Here is a 6,294-nt window from a genome sequence, read left to right as displayed (position 1 = left end):
CAACGCCGCGAATTTTATTGTTCTTCTAAGTTTCAAGTTGAGCGAGAATCCATGGAAGCAGGACCGAAATCATATAGGAGAAATCACCGAGCGTGAAGTTAATCCTGACACACGATGTCAGGGTTCCACATGGATAACTGGCTGGTCTCAAAAAAAAAACCTCTTATGCCACCAACGCCGTACTTTTGAGAGTCACTATAGTGACATAAGATTCCACTTCCGGTATACGCAGAATATAATCCATTGACAAGTCCCCCAGATGTCAATTTCCACATATGAAAATAGTACTTTTAAGGGTCGTCTACATATTTCATCCTGAGTATTTACAAAATGTACTACATGTGTATTTAGGCAAATTTATCTTTTCATTTTCTTTCATGCACTTTTTTCATGCTCTTTTATTAATATAGTTCTAGACAAACTTTATCAATATTCTTGATGTCAGACAGCATGTTAACCCGTGAAGTTGATAAGGGCATATGATTCTTTACATTAATGACATACTATGAGGTGAAATGAAATGTCACAAATATTCAATATTGCTCCAATTAAATATCAAAATCTTAAGTAAGTAGAAGGAATATCATTTCCTATAACTATTGCAATGACAACTTATGGAAAATATCCTTTACTGTTGAAGATATAGAAAATTTTAAAAATATTGAAATTATAAGGGAGGTAACTGAAATTTTGAATAAACGAACATGTGCAACATACAATTGTTTACACCGGTAGTTGTACTACAAAATTTAGACCTGTTAACTTGAAAATATTTGTAAAATTAATTGTGCAGTAGAAATTAATTATTATCCAATGATTGGCTGTCCATAAAATTGTTATAGATCCAATCGTGATTCTTTTTCTACTTGTCAATCATTATCCGAAAACCCTGGTCAGCTGAAGGAGTACAATGGATCATGTGTCCACTTTAACATCAATTATTGAAACTAGAAAGAAATGTAAATTGTCAACTTTTGTTTCATTTATAGATTTCAAAAAGGCACATGATTCCGTAGATAGATCATTATTGTTTAATAAATTAAATGATTTGGGTTTAAGTACTAAGTTTATGTTTGCCTTGAAAGCCATTTGTTGTGTTCGTTTGAATGGTAATACTACTGATTGGTGTAAAGTAAAGACCGGTTTGAAGCAGGTTTGTGTTTTGTCAAATGTAATGTTTAATATTTTGATTAATAATTTAATTACTGATGTAAAAGAATTAGATATTGGTATAGATATTAATGGTCAAAAGGTAGCTATATTGTTATATGCAGATGACTTAATTCTTATGTCAGAAAATGGAGAAGATATGCAAAAACTGCTGGATGTTTTAAGTGTATGGTGTAATAATAATTGCTTGAATATTAATTTTAATAAATCCAAAATGATTCAATTTAGAAATCAATCAATACCAAGGTCTGAATGTACTTTCCAGATCAATGGTGAAAATATAGAATATGTATCAAGTTATCAATATTTGGGACTGGTTTTAAATGCATTTTTAGATTATTATGTAATGGCCAAAGCAGTGGCTAAATCTGCCAGTCGAGCACTAGGTTTACTTATTGTAAAATGTAAAACTTATGGCCGTTTCCAACACAATATTTTCAATAAACTATTTGACACTTTAGTTTGGTCAGTAATTAATTATGGCTCAGCAATTTGGGGCACGAAAGAGATCTCCTGTATTTCAGCAGTTCAGAACCGAGCCATGAGATTTTATATGGGGGTTGGAAAATACACCCCTAATGATGCAGTAGCTGGTGATATGGGTTGGAAACCCTCATACGTTCGACAATGGGTTAACGTTTTCAGATACTGGTCTAGATGTAGTAAAATGTATGTAGAAAGAATTAATTATAAAGTTTTTAAGTGGTCTATTAGAAAAGGCAGTAATAGAATTAAAAACTGGAGTTACGGAAATGTTAAAATGTTATAAGGAACTATTTTTGTAATATAGAAGTAAATATACTTGATAAGAGTACCATATGTCAATTAGAGGGAAAAATGTTTGATAAATATAAAACTGACTGCTGTAACAGAATGAGTCAATATGGCCAAGGTGATAAATTAAGAACATATAAATTGTTTAAATTTTCATATTTTACTGAACAATATTTGTTGCAAAATATACCTTTACGGTTTCGTGGTGCATTTGCAAAATTTAGATCTGGTGTAGCGCCTTTAAAGATTGAAACTGGTTGTTATGACAGGTTTACGGAAGCGTTATAACAACAAAAATGATACCTATACGCTTCCGTACTGACACTACTTAGCATTTTCATAACTTTAAACTAAAAAATTGCGATAGTTTATGTTGATAGATATCAATACGTTCACGGCAAGTTGAGATAACTTGTCTCCATTTTGTCACCATAATTAGATCTAATGTCGTGCTATTGGTAAAAAGCTATTGCGAAAATATTTATGTCGAAGCTACATATTGGCATGACTCTCTATAAGTCGTGATAATTAACTGGAACGGTCGACATAATTATCTTAACTATCACGAAAAATTATAGTGACTTTTTGAGATAAAATTGTCATTAATGTCGACAAAATATTTTATTTTATATTATATGTCGACTTTTCGAGATAATCTTTCACGACTTTTATTTATCACGATGACAGAAATAGACTTCCATACATCACACATTTTGTAATATTACTAATTGAATTTGTAATAGTAGAAAAGCACTTGGACTATTGTACTCGTAACTGACGAAAGATAAAAATTGCTAATATGCTATATCTACATGTAATAATCGGCGAAAGATAACTGTAAACATATGGCTTGCGCATTTTCCTCAATTCATTTCTGCTCTTTTGTGCTAGATTATTTTGCATACACGTTTATGCAGGGAAAGGAGAAGTCAGAGCATTGATATCAAAATTCTGTTCATTTAATAATTAAAAATGTATTAGGTCCAGACTGCATAGTGTTTGCATTTGCAATCGAGTAACATTTTTCAAAAATCGTCATCGTTATGTGTACAATTTCCTTATTTTTTTACCGTGAAGTCCAAAGTACTGATCATAATCAAAGAAATAGTAATGCACCTGCCCCTCTTTCTGTTCTTTTAATAACATTCTTCATCAAAGTAAACCGACCAATGACAGCAAACTTAATCGTAAAGTGAGCGACTTTCTATTACAGCCGCACTATGACTATATGAGTTTTGTACAGTTTACATCTTGATGCACACTCTTTATAGCATATTTTATTTTTCAACCTTGGCTTATGACATTTCTACTTTTCTTCTTTGGCTATAATTCTGGTTGTTAAGTTCACGTGTTAATTTTGGATTTATATTGACACTTGTTTAATTCTAAAAGTTGACCAATCTAACCAATAATAACCAATCCAGACAGTTTTCAAACTTTAAAAAATAAAACATTGGTCAACACATTCACCTGAGGCACAGGCTGGAACGGTCTCGTGCATGGCGTTACATGTAGTAAATCTGGGTGCTTATAACGCATACACTTTTTGGCTGAGCATACACCTTTGGTAACTAATTTCCTTATCATTTTTTCCCTATCACAATTGTCTACTTATTTATTTGTTTACTTATTTATTTTTTATTTTGTTAAAAGTACAATAAAAATAAATATAATATTCATTTAAAGGCCACCTAATTGGACCGTCTGTGTGAGACCCAACAGGGTAGTCAAGGACATTAAACCACTTCACACTCACTCACTCACTCACCATTCTTCAATATAGAACAACCAAGCTGATTGGCTAATACTTATAATGTTGGTTCAATCTGTCCTATAAAAAAAGGAATCTTGATCCTAATATGTAATCACTCTACACGTTGACGTACTCCCAAACAGTTAGAGTGGGGAAACGCTCCGGGCCCACTTGGGGTCGGGAAGTAAGGCCAGAGCGTCAGCACAGCAGCACAGCCGTTATTAGGACATACTCTGAGTTCTTCGGTCAGGCATCCCGAAGGCTGGGCTCGCTACCTTCTACTACTAACTGACATTATTAACAGAATTCCCGTAAGGGGCGGTCGTGCGAGATCCGTAAGGATAGTCAAGACCGTAAAAACCCCCAATCATCATAATTTGTAATTTTTGTTCTGTTTATGCTGAATTTAAAGAATTAAGTGATTTTTTTTTCTCCATTACCAGTCATTAATAGTTAAGCCCTTTTGAAACCCTTCTTCCAAGTTGGTAAAATTGTATCACCAAGTGACAATGGATGACGACAACACAGACGACAATGATGACACGGACGCCAACAGTGCCATACCATGTGACCACAAATTTTTAGTGGTGTTATAAAAATGATTACAAAATCTTTTTTACTTTTCCAAATTGGAATAAACATAAATAAAAAATAAAAATGTACAGCGTATAGGGTTTTATGTTTACCCAACTTAGTTCTACTATTTTGTACATTTTTAGACTATGCTAAAAGCAAGCAGCCCCCATAATATGCATGTATGTCCTTGCGTGGTGATGAAAAAGGGGGAAGGAATAACTGAACATTTGATCACAGGCACTTGATTCTTGAGCAGAACTATTACCCTTTTCTCTCCAATTCATATCTGTTCTGTTTGTAAATCTCATTAAAATTCATTGATCATGTTATTATGGTATTGAAAATATGACTAAGAAAGTACATGTATACTTTATTACTTATGACTTAAGCTAAAGTGATACAGAACCTTGAGATACATGTACAATTTCATGGCCTTTCATAAATCTATCATAATCCTCAAGTTATCATGGGTAAACTTAATGTCTATGGAAACTGACAGCTCCTTAACACCATAAATATATACAACTGTAACTTTATTGTGGCCTCATAATAATCAGCTACCAGTGGAAAATTAATTGCCCCCTCCCCTTCCTGCCATGCTTGAAAAGTTTTGTAGATTTTATAGTAACCAAAGTGCTGATAGCACTGGCAGTTTTTGATTCTTTTGAAAATTGTAGCATTGACAAATTTCAAAGATTATATGATGTTAAATAAAACTGTGATCATACATTGCATTTTAAATACTATTAAGAACTGTCCTTTTTTAATATGTATAAACTGAAAGTCAATCTATACTACTGATCCAACTTCACACACATTAATAAATTTTGTTCCATTTCACCTTTTCCCCTAATTTTAAATCTATCCAAAGTTAATATGCATTTATAAGCTATATTAACAGAGTATTTATCCTACATAACAATTATACTTAAATAAAACCAATATCAGCTTAAGAAAATAATTTCCTTAACACAAGATTTTCAAGAACTAGACACTTTCATCAATTTGAATTTCCCCAACAATTTTACCTGGTTAAAATCACTGCTCTCCATTTCCTGTTTATAAATGGTAAAATATTAATGATAGGATGGATAATTTGACTTATAAGTGTGTTAAAAGGCTAGAAACCACCAATTCCACTTCCCATAGGCTTCTATGCTAATTTCACAATATTCAATGGCTTCTCTGGACTTTACCTTAACTTTAACCTGCAGAGGACTATATATCAGCATGATTCTACATATGTCAGCTCACAATCCTCCTGGCATGTGGGGTTAGCAGACTTGCAGTGCAGTACTGGTCACCGGAAGTTAAGGGTCTATAAATAGCATGGGAAATCCCAGTGTTTTCACAAGATAGGGGTATATTTAGAAACCATTATGGAAATTAGGCTTCACATCACAAGAAGCAAAATGCACCTATAAAATGTACAGAAATGTTTTTCCTTTCAGAAACTGTTTAAATTTTTTAAATAAGATGAGAACTTTTTTTCACAGCAGTATGAGGAACAGGGGTAATTTCTGCGTAGGACTATTTTTGCGTATGTTCCAAATGCTCATTGGTTGAATTGGTGGTCTGTAACCTAAAATGAAAATATTTAACACATTTTATCCTTCCAGACACATTACTGCAAGAAATAAATTCCCTAAATGTAAATTTATAACTAAATATCTTTCAAGGCCAAAAAGGATTCCCCTAAAATCTTGAGTTGATATGTATAATGAAGACTAGATCTTAATTCTATTTCAATAAATAATAGAATACTATTGAGCAGATAAATTGCAATAAACATATTTACTGGTTATGAAAGAGGTATTGAATAATATAAAAGGAATTACATTTGGACTATATTTTTTATATTTTTGCGTAGTGTCAGAAATAGTAGGGAAGTTCCAGTGATAGACCAGTGACATAAGGTACTTTGATCCTGAAGGATCAAAAACCCAAAAATTGAAAATTACTGGAGCGGCCCACGTCATGTTTAGACCATGTTTTTGGATTTTGATAAATTTGAATCATCC

At 32.6% G+C, this 6,294-nt stretch overlaps 1 pseudogene; it reads left to right on the top strand.

Moving 5' to 3' along the window:
• The first annotated feature begins 1,516 nt into the window (after positions 1-1,516).
• On the top strand, positions 1,517-2,232 carry LOC148617322 (uncharacterized; annotated as a pseudogene).
• Positions 2,233-6,294: the final 4,062 nt, after the last annotated feature.

This window comes from Perna viridis, chromosome 5 (genome assembly GCF_037379345.1).
Source record: "Perna viridis isolate PV_CMFRI_1.1 ecotype Kerala chromosome 5, ASM3737934v1, whole genome shotgun sequence".
NCBI classification, from domain to species: Eukaryota; Metazoa; Mollusca; class Bivalvia; order Mytilida; family Mytilidae; genus Perna; species Perna viridis.
The sequence above is the reverse complement of the archived record's forward strand: the minus strand, read 5'-3'. Positions and strand labels throughout refer to the sequence as shown.